Raw genomic sequence first — 17,261 nt, 5'->3', positions numbered from 1 at the left:
TGGAAAACCTTCAGGGGACCCCATCCACCTAAAAAAAAATAAAAGAAGCATACTAACCTTTTTTTGCAGGTCTTCAAACTTACGTTGAGGTTAGAGCTGCCTCCATGCATCGGTCCTTCCCTCTGCTGTTGCCGACTCCTGCCTGGAGGAATCTGTCAGCTCGGCGGACAAGAGGATATTTAGGCGCCTTGCGAGCTAGCGGACATCAGCGGGCGGTTCCTAGTGGTTCTCCCCTCCCACTGGCGGGAGGCTGAGAGGAAACTGGCACGGAGGGAAGACCGCCCAACAAACTCAGCGACAGCCGGCAGCAGTGGGCAACAAGTCAACCAAGTTCCCTCCCCCTCCCACCCCCCGCCCCCCCCGTTTTGCAACTCAACATGTAGAGCAGGTGGTATATATCGGATGGAATGGTTAGTTCAACGAGGACGTGCTCCCAGTGGGGAAGCTGGTCCAGAACCTCAGATTCACAGACTTATAGCCCTACCTCAAATCCACACTTCCTTCCAGCACCAGATCAAGGAATTAACGCTTTCGTGTCCAGCACTCCACAAGAATCGATTAATCAAACTCAATTGGGAAAACACTTTGGGATTGTTGCAGAGTTAGAATGAATACTTTATTGAAGAAAAAAGCCAAAGACAACACAATGTTTAAAAAAAAGCAAACTTGGCAAAGATGAGGAAAACTGCGTGGAGATTTCGTGGGAAGCAACACTGGATAATAAAAGACTATTTTCAAGGAATGCAAAGAACAACAAGCATGGGAATAAGAGAAACATGGCAAGACTTAGAGCAGTATGGGAAATTTTACAAGGTCAAAGATAACTTAAAAGATCAAATGGCACTTGGGTTCAAATCCAGTGCAAGCCATGGGGATGAAAGTGTTATCTGTCTACTGTCTGCAAGCAGTCTCAGTCCAGTTCCAAGTGGATATGGATCTAAAAATAGAAAACTTGCATTTCACGACCTTGGAAGGCCCAAAAGCGCTTTGCAGCCAATGAGGTACTATTTTTGAAGTGTAGTCACTTTTGTAATGTAGGGAAGCTAGAGTGCAAAACTGCTGCCACATTGGCACTAATTGATAATGTCATTGAGATAGGCTGGAAGATGGTAAGCTTGTGGGGGAAATGAGAAAACAAGGCACCATTGGGACAGTGGGGCTGCCCTTCTGAGTTTGAAGTTGAAGCAGTGTAGTTTTGCTTTACATGCAGTTGTGCTATACCTGACTTGGCATTGGGTGCCTGCGATGAATAATGTTCCATTCCCCAGAACTATCTTTCCTCATCTTGAGTTATAAAAGCAAGTTAAATTGTGGAGAGCAACAACAGAAGCCCAATAACATTTTGTTTTCCCTCTGTGCAGTCGACAGGATGTTACAAACCAGATAGATGTTTTTTAAGTGATTAATTCTGATGAAATATTGCAAAGTATCAGGAAATGGGAGTTACATTGAATAGATTCTTTTTCTGAGCCATCGTAAATGAAAGTTATGTTAAAAATATGGATTCTATCCATTTGGCTCAGGAATCTAAATCAAGTATTACTGATGTTTACTTGTGTTATATATAGAACAAAATGGCTGTAAGGCACCTAAACCAGATGGGATACAACCTAGAATCTTTGAGGAAGTGAGACAGGATATAAGCAATGTTGGAGTAAATATTTTTAGGACCTCCATAATTACAGGACATGTAACTGGAGAGTGAATGATAGTAACGTTAAGAAAAGAGTGAAATACTAACATGGAAATTATAGACCAATTCAGCCCCTGCCCTAGAGGCCTGCGCTAATTATCCAGCAGACTAAAAATCCCACCCTGGCAGAGTGAACATTTGAATTCAATTTTTCAAAATCGGAAATAAAAGACAAGCTGGCATTAGTAAGACTGACACTGAAGCTGTTGGATTTTCATAAAAAACCCAACTGGTTCACGAATGTCCTTCAGGGAAGGAAACCTGTCGTCCTTAGCCAGTCGGACCTACAAGTGATTTCAGACCCCCACCAACGTTGGTGACTATTGGTGATCGAGTGTAATGTAGCCAAGTTTTTTGATGATACAAAGATGAGTGGGAAAGCAAATTGTGAGGAGGGCACAAAAAATCTGCAAAGGGATATAGACAGGCTAAGTGAGTGGGCAAAAATTTGGCAGACGGAGTATAATGTGGGCAACTGTGAGGTTATCCACTTTGGTAGAAATAATAGAAAAGCAAATTATAATTTAAATGGAGAAAAATTGGAAAGTGCTGCAGTACAGAGGGACCTGGGGGTCCTTGTGCATGAAACACAAAAAGTTAGTATACAGGTACAGCAAGTGATCAGGAAGGCAAATGGAATGTTGGCCTTTATTGCAAGGGGGATAGAGTATAAAAGCAGAGAAGTCCTGCTACAACTGTACAGGGTATTGGTGAGGCCACACCTGGAGTACTGCGTACAGTTTTGGTCTCCGCATTTACTTGTATTGGAGGCTGTTCAGAGAAGGTTCACTAGGTTGATTCCGGAGATGAGGCAGTTGACTTATGAAGATAGGTTGAGTAGGTTGGGCCAATACTCATTGGAGTTTAGAAGAATGAGAGCTGACCTTATCGAAACATATAAGATAATGAGGGGGCTCGACAAGGTGGATATTTCCACTCATAGGGGAAACTAAAACTAGGGGGCATAGTTTCAGAATAAAACTGAGATGAGGAGGAATTTCTTCTCCCAGTGGATTGTAAATCTATGGAATTCTCTGCCCCAGAGAGATGTGGAGGCTGGGTCATTAAGGCGGAGATAGACAGATTTTTAAGCGATAAGGGAATAAAGGGTTATGGGGAGCAGGCAGGGGAGTAGAGCTGAGTCTATGATCAGATCAGCCATGATCTTATTAAATGGCGACCAGGCTCAAGGGGCCAGGTGGCCTACTCCTGCTCCTATCTCTTATGTTCTTATATTCTTATGTTCCTATGTTAACTGGCCTCAGAAGTGGCCCAGCAAGCCACTCCGTTGTACCAAGTCCCTAAATAGTTGTTCAAGCAGTTTAAATTTGAGATTGATAAGTTTTTGCTAGCTAAGGATATAAGGGATATGCAGCTAAGGCAGATGAATTAAGTTAGGATACAGGTCAGCCATGGCGGAACAGGTTTGAGGGGCTGAATGGCCGAGTCCTGTTCCTGTGTTCCGAAGAGGAAGGCCCATCACCACCATCTCAGGCAATATATGCCAGTGACGCCCATAATCCAGAGAATGAATGAAGAATAAAGTGTAGTGGGCAATTGTAGCACGCCTACTGCCATCCCGGCTGAGACGAACTCGTCCAACACAGCCTGAGAGCTAGTCTGTACGGCTCAGGTCAATGTTCACCTTCATTACCTAGGTGGAAATCTGGCCAAGTGGATCGCTGGTCTTTTATAAAACTCATCCAATTTGCATTCCATTCATTTCAATAGAATAGAAGTTGTACAACATCTATAATGGGTTGGTGATCTGTCCCACTAGATTATCATCCAGAAGGTGAAGGGGAATAGCTAGCTGCATTGCCTTTAATAGCTGAGCTGTCTGGACCCTAATCTCTGGAATTCCCTCCACCTCTCTTTCTCCTCCTTTAAGATGCTCCTTAAAAGCTACCTCTTCGACGAATCTTTACATGACCTGTCCTCATATCTCCTTACATGGCTCCGTGTCAAATCTTTGTCTGATTAAGCTCCTGTGAACTGCTTTGGGACAATTTACGGCGTTAAAAGTGCTATATAAATGCAAGTTTTTTTGAGCCAGTTGGAAGCGAATGTGGTATTCATCATATGGAATTTAATTCTAAATACAGAACAAGGTTGGAATACAGTTGGCCTCATGCTGATGACACTGATAGTAAGTGCATGGTCCCTCTATCTCTGATTTCCAAACAGACTTCCTGTTTATTACAGATATCAAAGGGGGTAACTACTAAATGTCTCAGCAATCTGTTTGACTTGGCAGCAGTTAATAAGCCTATTTTTCTTTTAGTTCTTTTTGAATAGCATCATTCATAATTTGGTTATACATTCATTAAATTAAAGACACATGTTAAGCATACCATCTGAGCTCGTTCACAACATAGTAATTACATGCTTGATTTTTAAAATAAAATCAGATTTGAAATTACTTATGGCAGTAATTACATTTTATTGCCTTGGATCTGGCCACGCTTATTCAAACCAGCCATAAACAAACGGAACTGCAAACATTTAATTAATACGTCGCTCATTCCTCATACTGAAGCTTTTTGTTCTCGAGCGCTTGCCCCAGTGGGAAGTGTTGAGTTTCTGAAAGGAAAGACGAAGGTGTTCGTAAGCGATGGGTGCAACTGTGGTGTTGAAAGAATAGAATCTGAGTGGGAGGGCAATGCGATTGAGAAAATGCAGTGGGGAGTTTCAAGAAAGGCTAGTATAATACAGGTCCTGGCCTGTCCTGATACAGATACATTACATAAGAACATAAGAAATAGGAGCAGGGGTAGGCCATGCGGCCCCTTGAGCCTGCTCTGCCATTTAATATGACTATGGCTGATCCGATCATGGACTCAGCTCCACTTCCCCGCCTGCTCCCCATAACCCCTTTATTCCCTTATCGGTTAAGAAACTGTCTATCTCTGTCTTAAATTTATTCAGTGTCCCAGCTTCCACAGGTCTCTGAGGCAGCAAATTCCACAGATTTACAACCCTCTGAGAGAAGAAATTCCTCCTCATCTCAGTTTTAAATGGGCGGCCCCTTATTCTAAGATCATGCCCTCTAGTTCTAGTCTCCCCCTTCAATGGAAACATCCTCTCTGCATCCACCTTGTCAAGCCCCCTCATAATCTTATGCATTTCGATAAGATCACCTCTCATTCTTCAGAATTCCAATGAGTAGAGGCCCAACCTATTCAACCTTTCCTCATAAGTCAACCCCCTCATCTCTGGAATTACAAGAGGCTACTTTAACTAAGGTGAGGGCCCGTTGACTGCAGCCCTGAGGTTCTCCTGCTGGTAGCAATGTGCTCAAGGCCAAAAGGTTCTTCAGCTCTCAGACAACATCACAGACTCACTTCTCCAGCATGTCGCAAGCTCAGTGAATGGGATTCCTCTCGGTGACCCTGATACTTTCCCAGTGGTAGGAGTGCCACTATTGCAGCTAATTACATTTTGGGATTAATGGAATGATGTTGACCTCAGCTCCACTTCCTGATATAGAATAGTACAGCACAGAAGAAGGCCATTCGGCCCATCGAGTCTGGCCTGGCTCTTTCGAGGAGCAATGCAGTTAGTCCCACTCCCCCGCTCTTTCTCCATGTTCCTGCAATTTTTTCTCCTTCAACTATTTATCCAATTCTCTTTTGAAAGCTACTGTGTTCCCCACCCTATCAGGCATGATATTCTAAATCCTAACCACTCATTCCATTAAAAAATTATTCCTCATGTCGCTTCTGGTTCTTTTGCCAAACACCTTAAATCTGTGCCCTCTCATTATTGACCTTTCAGCCGTTGGAAATAGCTCCTCTTTATTTACACCATCGAAACCCTTCATGATTTCAAATACTTTATCAAATCTCCTCTTGGCCTTCTCTGATCTAAGTAGAAAAACCCCAGCTTAAGAACATAAGAACATAAGAAATAGGAGCAGGAGTAGGCCATTTGGCCCCTCGAGCCTGCTCCGTCATTCAATGAAATCATGGCTGATCTGATCATGGACTCGGCTCCACTTCCCTGCCCGCTCCCCATAATCCTTTACTTCCTTATCGCTCAAAAATATGTCGATCTCCGCCTTAAATATATTCAATGATCCAGCCTCCAAAGCTCTCTGGGGCAGAGAATTCCACAGATTTACAACCCTCTGAGAGAAGAAATTCCTCCTCATCTCAGTTTTAAATGGGCTGCCCCTTATTCTGAGACTATGCCCCCTAGTTTCAGTTTCCCCTATGAGTGGAAATATACTTTCTGCATCCACCTTGTCGAGCCCCCTCATTACCTTTTATGTTTCGGTAAGATCATCTCTCATTCTTCTGAACTCCAAAGTGTATAGGCCCAACCTACTCAACCTATCTTCATAAGTCAACCCCATCATCTCCGGAATCAACCTAGTGAACCTTCTCTGAACAGCTTCTCTAGTCTAACTACGTAACTGTAATCCCTCATCTCTGGAACCATTCTAGTAAGTCTCTTCTGTACCCTCTCCAAAGCCTTCATGTCCTTCCTAAAGTGAAGTGCCCAAAACTGAACACAATACTCCAGCTGGGGCTGAACTAGTGTTTTTTTATAGGTTTAGCATAACTTCCTGGCATTTGTACTAAATTTGGCAGGTTTGCACCTGGTTTTCCACCATGATGAAGCGGAAAAAGTAATTTTTTGGCGCTAAACGAGTCACACAAAATTTAGCACCCGGTCGGAAATTTCGGCAGCAGTTTTGTGACAGCGCTAAAAATTATCGCCCGCCCATTCTTTTAGCCGTTTTTATGACATCAATTGGCGGGCAACACTGCGCTATCACCTGGGGCAGAAAATTCGACGATATCGCCAGTTTTATCGCCCGCCCTAAAACACGGCCGAAAAAGATCTTGCCAGGTCGGACCCAGGGCACACTCAGTTCTAACGGCGCCATCTTGAGAAACGGAGCAGAAGTTCGTCGCATAAAAGGATTTGGAGGGAAGGCTGCATTTTACACAGTGAGCTTTATGTGCATTTATAGTTCGTTTTTAAGGATATTTAAGGACATTTAAAAAAATGGGGGCTAAACTCTCTCTGCCATTATTCCTGGCTGATTTTTCTATGCAGCATCGAGCTGAAAGAAGGCTTATTCAAGAGCATTTTGAGCTTAATCGAAGGGCTCACCGACGTATGGACAGGAGGCCTTACCCTCCCACGAGTGTTCAGTGAACAGCGCTCATACCTGCAGCTGTCTGAGGTACAGTGTAATAGAAAGCTGTGCTTCTAAAAAGAGGTGGTCACATAAATATGCCAGCTCAAAAAGGCAGACCTACAGCCTACCAGCGGCAACAGGACTGCACTGCCCGTCGAGCTAAAGGTGACTGCGGCACTTGCCTTCTATGCCTCTGGCTCCTTTCAGACATCAGCAGGGGACACATGCTCCATCTCGCAGCACGGTAGAGATCGCTGCATGCACTGTACACACACAGGATAACTTCATAACGTTCAGAATGACCAAGGAGGCACAGAATGAGAGGGCTGTAGGTTTTGGACGCATTGCTGGCTTCCCCAAGATTTAGGGTGCCATTGATTGTACGCACATTGTCCTGCGAGCACCTTTAGAGGATCCAGAGGTTTACCGAAACCAAAAGGGTTTCTACTCCCTGAACATACAGATCGTCTGCAACCATACTCAGTGCATAATGGCAGAAAATGCCCAATTTCCAGGGAGCATCCATGATGCTTTTATTTTGCATGAGAGCAGTGTCTCTTACCTGTTCAAGCGTCAGCCACAAGGCCAAAGCTGGGGACAAAGGTTACGGGCTCGCCGCCTGGCTCATGACCTCCCTCCAGAACCATCAGACAGAAGCCGAGCTTTGCTATAATGACAGCCATTTAGCCACACGCCACATCGTCGAAAAGACAATTGGAGTGCTCAAGCGCGCTTCCAATGCCTGGACCATTCTGGGGGCTCCCTGCAATACTGCCCTCGCAGGTCTCTGAGTTCATTGTGGTGTGCTGCATGCTACACAACTTAGCCATCATGAGGGAAAGGATTTTCCACTGGAGACTGCAGGACCACCTCAGGCGAGAGGGGAGAAGGAGGAGGATGAGGAGGAGGAGGAGGAGGAGGAAGAGGAGGAGAAGGAGGATGAGGATGAGGAGCCTGGCGATGAACCCATAATACCACCCCCACCATCACCACAAGGGAGGCCTCATGGAGCTTTCGCCACTGCAAAGGCCTTAGTCAGCAGCTCATAATTCAACGCTTTGCATGAACAGTGAACGGCACGTTTCACCGTTGACTGCCCACTCTATCCCACAATGTTGACTATTCCCCTTCTTATTCTGCAAACGAGATACTACACAGAAATCGTTAAAGTGAACAAACTAATTTCTTAAATATACATTTTGAATAAAATTTATTAAACATTTGAAAACTGGAATAACATTTATTAGACATGATTGTCAATTGTGAAACTTGAATTTTTTTAATAAAATGACAACAATAGAACAGCAACAAAACAACAACGAAACAACAATATCCCCTGCATCAAACATCTTTTAGCTGCTGTCCCCTTCCCCACCCCCCTTGTCCTAACCCCTCTCCCTCACTTAACTACCCTACTCAAGCTGGCACCAAGACGTCGTGCAGCAAGGCGGCCAGAGTGCTGCTGTACTTGGGGGAGAGATAATGGAGGCACCATGTGCAGATCCCCTGGAGAAGCTTGGTGTATGGAAGGCCCGGCTTCTGAGTGGCAAAGCTCTTGCTTGGCCTCACCACTCACAGGTGATGTGGGTCTGGGTGGTGTGACACTGGGGACTGTAGTGCCAAAGGTCGAGACCATCAATTGTGCACAGGCATTGACAGCCTTGGTGTTCTCACGGATTGCAGCGACAATCTACGACATGCCCTCCCTCATGTCTGCGGATAATGCTGCAATGCTTGTGGGAAAACCACCCAAGACCTCCAGGAGCTGTCGGCTGAGGTGGATGCTCTCCCTGGACAGTCCCACCATGTCCAGGTGTGCATCCGCCTGCCTGTTAGCAGACCGGCTTTGCCAACTCACCCTCTGGAGAGATGGCATACGGGATTGCACCCTGGGAGTGCATTGCTGAACGCCACTTGTACCGCCTCCTCATCTGGAAATAGAAAACAACAGACAAGTGGTTAATAGCAAGGACGGGGGCAAGGTGACATGAGGGAGGTCACATAACACAGGCTCATTTGAAGGACCGGCGCTACTCCATTATATGTAACCCACAGACACTGCATCACATTGTCCCAACCCTAGTCCACAGACTCTGCATCACATTGTCCCAACCCTAGTCCACAGACACTGCATCATATTGTCCCAACCCTAGTCCACAGACACTGCATCACATTGCCCCAACCCGAGCCCACAGACATTACATCACATTGCCCTAACCCAGCCCACAGACACTACATCACATTGCCCCAACCCGAGCCCACAGACACTGCATCACATTGCCCCAACCCGAGCCCACAGACACTACATCACATTGCCCCAACCTTAGTCCACAGACACTACAGCACATTGCCCGAACCCAGCACACAGGCACTACATCACATTGCCCCAACCCGAGCCCACAGACACTACATCACATTGCCCCAACCCGAGCCCACAGACACGACATCATATTGCCCTAACCCAGCCCACAGACACTACATCACATTGCCCCAACCCGAGCCCACAGGCACAACATCACATTGCCCCAACCCGAGCCCACAGACACTACATCACATTGCCCTAACCCAGCCCACAGACACTACATCACATTGCCCCAACCCGAGCCCACAGACACTACATCACATTGCCACAACCCGAGCCCACAGACACTGCATCACATTGCTCCAACCCTAGTCCACAGACACTACATCACATTGCCCGAACCCTAGTCCACAGACACTACATCACATTGCCCTAACCCAGCCCACAGACACTGCATCACATTGCCCCAACCCAGCCCACAGACATTACATCACATTGCCCTAACCCAGCCCACAGACACTACATCACATTGCCCCAACCCGAGCCCACAGACACTGCATCACATTGCCCCAACCCGAGCCCACAGACACTACATCACATTGCCCCAACCTTAGTCCACAGACACTACAGCACATTGCCCGAACCCAGCACACAGGCACTACATCACATTGCCCCAACCCGAGCCCACAGACACTACATCACATTGCCCCAACCCGAGCCCACAGACACGACATCATATTGCCCTAACCCAGCCCACAGACACTACATCACATTGCCCCAACCCGAGCCCACAGGCACAACATCACATTGCCCCAACCCGAGCCCACAGACACTACATCACATTGCCCTAACCCAGCCCACAGACACTACATCACATTGCCCCAACCCGAGCCCACAGACACTACATCACATTGCCACAACCCGAGCCCACAGACACTGCATCACATTGCTCCAACCCTAGTCCACAGACACTACATCACATTGCCCGAACCCTAGTCCACAGACACTACATCACATTGCCCTAACCCTAGTCCACAGACACTACATCACATTGCCCTAACCCTAATCCACAGACACTACATCACATTGCCACAACCCGAGCCCACAGACACTGCATCACATTGCCACAGCCCAGCTCACAGACACTACATCACATTGCCACAACCCAGCCCACAGGCACTACATCACATTGCCACAACCCGAGCCTACAGCCACTGCATCACATTGCCCTAACCCGAGCCCACAGATACTACATCACATTGCCCCAACCCGAGTCCACAGACACTGCATCACATTGCCCGAACCCGAGCCCACAGACACTACATCACATTGCCCTAACCCGAGCCCACAGACACTGCATCACATTGCCCGAACCCTAGTCCACAGACACTGCATCACATTGCTCCAACCCGAGCCCACAGACACCGCATCACATTGCTCCAACCCGAGCCCACAGACACTGCATCACATTGCCCCAACCCGAGCCCACAGACACTGCATCACATTGCCCTAACCCTAGCCCACAGACACTACATTACATTGCCCTAACCCTAGCGCACAGACACTACATCACATTGCCCTAACCCTAGTCCACAGACACTGCATCACATTGCCCTAACCCTAGCCCACAGACACTGCATCACATTGCCACAACCCAGCCCACAGACACTACATCACATTGCCCCAACCCGAGCCCACAGACACTACATCACATTGCCCGAACCCGAGCCCACAGACACTACATCACATTGCCCCAACCCGAGCCCACAGACACTACATCACATTGCCCTAACCCAGCCCACAGACACTACATCACATTGCCTCAACCCGAGACACAGACACTACATCACATTGCTCCAACCCGAGCCCACAGACACTGCATCACATTGCCTCAACCCGAGCCCACAGACACTGCATCACATTGTCCCAACCCTAGTCCACAGACTCTGCATCACATTGTCCCAACCCGAGCCCACAGACACTACATCACATTGCCCCAACCCTAGTCCACAGACACTACATCACATTGCCGCAACCCAGCCCACAGACACTGCATCACATTGCCCTAACCCAGCCCACAGACACTGCATCACATTGCCCCAACCCAGCCCACAGACATTACATCACATTGCCCTAACCCAGCCCACAGACACTACATCACATTGCCCCAACCCGAGCCCACAGACACTGCATCACATTGCCCCAACCCGAGCCCACAGACACTACATCACATTGCCCCAACCTTAGTCCACAGACACTACATCACATTGCCCCAACCTTAGTCCACAAACACTACAGCACATTGCCCGAACCCAGCACACAGGCACTACATCACATTGCCCCAACCCGAGCCCACAGACACTACATCACATTGCCCCAACCCGAGCCCACAGACACGACATCATATTGCCCTAACCCAGCCCACAGACACTACATCACATTGCCCCAACCCGAGCCCACAGGCACAACATCACATTGCCCCAACCCGAGCCCACAGACACTACATCACATTGCCCTAACCCAGCCCACAGACACTGCATCACATTGCCCCAACCCGAGCCCACAGACACTACATCACATTGCCACAACCCAAGCCCACAGACACTGCATCACATTGCTCCAACCCTAGTCCACAGACACTACATCACATTGCCCGAACCCTAGTCCACAGACACTACATCACATTGCCCTAACCCTAGTCCACAGACACTACATCACATTGCCCTAACCCTAATCCACAGACACTACATCACATTGCCACAACCCGAGCCCACAGACACTGCATCACATTGCCACAGCCCAGCTCACAGACACTACATCACATTGCCACAACCCAGCCCACAGGCACTACATCACATTGCCACAACCCGAGCCTACAGACACTGCATCATATTGCCCTAACCCGAGCCCACAGATACTACATCACATTGCCCCAACCCGAGTCCACAGACACTGCAACACATTGCCCTAACCCGAGCCCACAGACACTACATCACATGGCCCTAACCCGAGCCCACAGACACTGCATCACATTGCCCGAACCCTAGTCCACAGACACTGCATCACATTGCTCCAACCCTAGCCCACAGACACTGCATCACATTGCCCCAACCCGAGCCCACAGACACTGCATCACATTGCTCCAACCCTAGCCCACAGACACTGCATCACATTGCCCCAACCCGAGCCCACAGACACTACATCACATTGCCCTAACCCTAGTCCACAGACACTACATCACATTGCCCTAACCCGAGCCCACAGACACTGCATCACATTGCTCCAACCTTAGCCCACAGACACTGCATCACGTTGCCTCAACCCTAGCCCACAGAGACTTCATCACATTGACCTAACCCTAGCCCACAGACACTGCATCACATTGCTCTAACCCAGCCCACAGACACTGCATCACATTGCCCCAATCCGAGCCCACAGACACTGCATCACATTGCCCTAACCCGAGCCCACAGACACTACATCACATTGCCCTAACCCAGCCCACAGACACTGCATCACATTGCCACAATCCACGCCCACAGACACGACATCACATTGCCCTAACCCTAGCCCACAGAAACTGCATCACATTGCCACAACCCACGCCCACAGACACTACATCACATTGCCACAACCCAGCCCACAGACACTACATCACATTGCCCCAACCCGAGCCCACAGACACTGCATCACATTGCCCTAACCCTAGCCCACAGACACTGCATCAAATTGCCCTAACCCAGCCCACAAACACTGCATCACATTGCCCTAACCCTAGCCCACAGACACTACATCACATTGCCCTAACCCTAGCCCACAGACACGACATCACATTGCCCTAACCCTAGCCCACAGACACTGCATCACATTGCTCCAACCCTAGCCCACAGACACTGCATCACATTGCCTCAACCCTAGCCCACAGACACTGCATCACATTGCCCTAACCCGAGCCCACAGACACTGCATCACATTGCTCTAACCCAGCCCAAAGACACTGCATCACATTGCCCCAACCCGAGCCCACAGACACTGCATCACATTGCCCTAACCCTAGCCCACAGACACTACATCACATTGCCCTAACCCAGCCCACAGACATTGCATCACATTGCCCTAACCCTAGCCCACAGACACTGCATCACATTGCTCCAACCCGAGCCCACAGACACTACATCACATTGCCCTAACCCTAGCCCACAGAAACTGCATCACATTGCCACAACCCAAGCCCACAGACACTACATCACATTGCCACAACCCAGCCCACAGACACTGCATCACATTGCCCCAACCCGAGCCCACAGACACTGCATCACATTGCCCTAACCCTAGCCCACAGACACTGCATCACATTGCCACAACCCAGCCCACAGACACTACATCACATTGCCCCAACCCGAGCCCACAGACACTACATCACATTGCCCCAACCCGAGCCCAAATACACTACATTACATTGCCCCAAACCGAGCCCACAGACACTACATCACATTGCCCTAACCCAGCCCACAGACACTACATCACATTGCCTCAACCCGAGCCCACAGACACTACATCACATTGCTCCAACCCGAGCCCACAGACACTGCATCACATTGCCACAACCCAGCCCACAGACACTGCATCACATTGCCTCAACCCGAGCCCACAGACACGACATCACATTGCCCCAACCCGAGCCCACAGACACTACATCACATTGCCTCAACCTGAGCCCACAGACACTGCATCACATTGCCACAACCCAGCCCACAGACACATCACATTGCCCCAAACCGAGCCCACAGACACTACATCATATTGCCCCAACCCAGCCCACAGACACTACATCACATTGCCTCAACCTGAGCCCACAGACACTGCATCACATTGCCACAACCCAGCCCACAGACACTACATCACATTGCCCCAACCCGAGCCCACAGACACTACAGCACATTGCCCGAACCCAGCCCACAGACACTACAGCACATTGCCCTAACCCTAGTCCACAGACACTGCATCACATTGTCCCAACCCGAGTCCACAGACTCTGCATCACATTGTCCCAACCCAAGTCCACAGACACTGCATCATATTGTCCCAACCCTAGTCCACAGACACTGCATCACATTGCCCCAACCCGAGCCCACAGACACTACATCACATTGCCTCAACCCGAGCCCACAGACACTGCATCACATTGCCACAACCCAGCCCACAGACACTACATCACATTGCACCAACCCTAGTCCACAGACACTACATCACATTGCCCCAACCCGAGCCCACAGACACTGCATCACATTGCCTTAACCCAGCCCACAGACACTGCATCACATTGCCCCAACCCGAGCCCACAGTCACTGCATCACATTGCCCTAACCCTAGCCCACAGAGACTGCATCACATTGCCACAACCCAGCCCACAGACACTACATCACATTGCCCCAACCCGAGCCCACAGACACTACATCACATTGCCACAACCCGAGCCCACAGACACTGCATCACATTGCTCCAACCCTAGTCCACAGACACTACATCACATTGCCCTAACCCTAGTCCACAGACACTACATCACATTGCCAGAACCCAGCCCACAGACACTACATCACATTGCCCCAACCCGAGCCCACAGACACTGCATCACATTGCCCTAACCCTAGCCCACAGACACTGCATCACATTGCCCTAACCCAGCCCACAAACACTGCATCACATTGCCCTAACCCTAGCCCACAGACACTACATCACATTGCCCTAACCCTAGCCCACAGACACTACATCACATTGCCCTAACCCTAGTCCACAGACACTACATCACATTGACCTAACCCTAGCCCACAGACACTGCATCACATTGCTCCAACCCTAGCCCACAGACACTGCATCACATTGCCCCAACCCGAGCCCACAGACACTGCATCACATTGCCCTAACCCTAGCCCACAGACACTACATCACATTGCCCTTACCCAGCCCACAGACATTGCATCACATTGCCCTAACCCTAGCCCACAGACACTGCATCACATTGCTCCAACCCGAGCCCACAGACACTACATCACATTGCCCTAACCCTAGCCCACAGAAACTGCATCACATTGCCACAACCCTAGCCCACAGACACTACATCACATTGCCACAACCCAGCCCACAGACACTGCATCACATTGCCCCAACCCGAGCCCACAGGCACTGCATCACATTGCCCTAACCCTAGCCCACAGACACTGCATCACATTGCCACAACCCAGCCCACAGACACTACATCACATTGCCCCAACCCGAGCCCACAGACACTACATCACATTGCCCCAACCCGAGCCCAAATACACTACATTACATTGCCCCAGACCGAGCCCAGAGACACTACATCACATTGCCCTAACCCAGCCCACAGACACTACATCACATTGCCTCAACCCGAGCCCACAGACACTGCATCACATTGCTCCAACCCGAGCCCACAGACACTGCATCACATTGCCACAACCCAGCCCACAGACACTGCATCACATTGCCTCAACCCGAGCCCACAGACACGACATCACATTGCCCCAACCCGAGCCCACAGACACTACATCACATTGCCTCAACCTGAGCCCACAGACACTGCATCACATTGCCACAACCCAGCCCACAGACACTACATCACATTGCCCCAACCCGAACCCACAGACACTACATCACATTGCCCCAACCCAGCCCACAGACACTACATCACATTGCCTCAACCTGAGCCCACAGACACTGCATCACGTTGCCACAACCCAGCCCACAGACACTACATCACATTGCCCCAACCCGAGCCCACAGACACTACAGCACATTGCCCGAACCCAGCCCACAGACACTACAGCACATTGCCCCAACCCGAGCCCACAGACACTACATCACATTGCCCCAACCCGAGCCCAAATACACTACATTACATTGCCCTAACCCTAGCCCACAGAAACTGCATCACATTGCCACAACCCTAGCCCACAGACACTACATCACATTGCCACAACCCAGCCCACAGACACTGCATCACATTGCCCCAACCCGAGCCCACAGGCACTGCATCACATTGCCCTAACCCTAGCCCACAGACACTGCATCACATTGCCACAACCCAGCCCACAGACACTACATCACATTGCCCCAACCCGAGCCCACAGACACTACATCACATTGCCCCAACCCGAGCCCAAATACACTACATTACATTGCCCCAAACCGAGCCCAGAGACACTACATCACATTGCCCTAACCCAGCCCACAGACACTACATCACATTGCCTCAACCCGAGCCCACAGACACTGCATCACATTGCTCCAACCCGAGCCCACAGACACTGCATCACATTGCCACAACCCAGCCCACAGACACTGCATCACATTGCCTCAACCCGAGCCCACAGACACGACATCACATTGCCCCAACCCGAGCCCACAGACACTACATCACATTGCCTCAACCTGAGCCCACAGACACTGCATCACATTGCCACAACCCAGCCCACAGACACTACATCACATTGCCCCAACCCGAACCCACAGACACTACATCACATTGCCCCAACCCAGCCCACAGACACTACATCACATTGCCTCAACCTGAGCCCACAGACACTGCATCACATTGCCACAACCCAGCCCACAGACACTACATCACATTGCCCCAACCCGAGCCCACAGACACTACAGCACATTGCCCGAACCCAGCCCACAGACACTACAGCACATTGCCCTAACCCTAGTCCACAGACACTGCATCACATTGTCCCAACCCGAGTCCACAGACTCTGCATCACATTGTCCCAACCCTAGTCCACAGACACTGCATCATATTGTCCCAACCCTAGTCCACAGACACTGCATCACATTGCCCCAACCCGAGCCCACAGACACTACATCACATTGCCTCAACCCGAGCCCACAGACACTGCATCACATTGCCACAACCCAGCCCACAGACACTACATCACATTGCACCAACCCTAGTCCACAGACACTACATCACATTGCCCCAACCCGAGCCCACAGACACTGCATCACATTGCCCTAACCCAGCCCACAGACACTGCATCACATTGCCCCAACCCGAGCCCACAGACACTGCATCACATTGCCCTAACCCT

This window comes from Pristiophorus japonicus, chromosome 8 (genome assembly GCF_044704955.1).
Source record: "Pristiophorus japonicus isolate sPriJap1 chromosome 8, sPriJap1.hap1, whole genome shotgun sequence".
NCBI lineage: Eukaryota > Metazoa > Chordata > Chondrichthyes > Pristiophoridae > Pristiophorus > Pristiophorus japonicus.
This window is presented reverse-complemented; position numbering follows the sequence as displayed.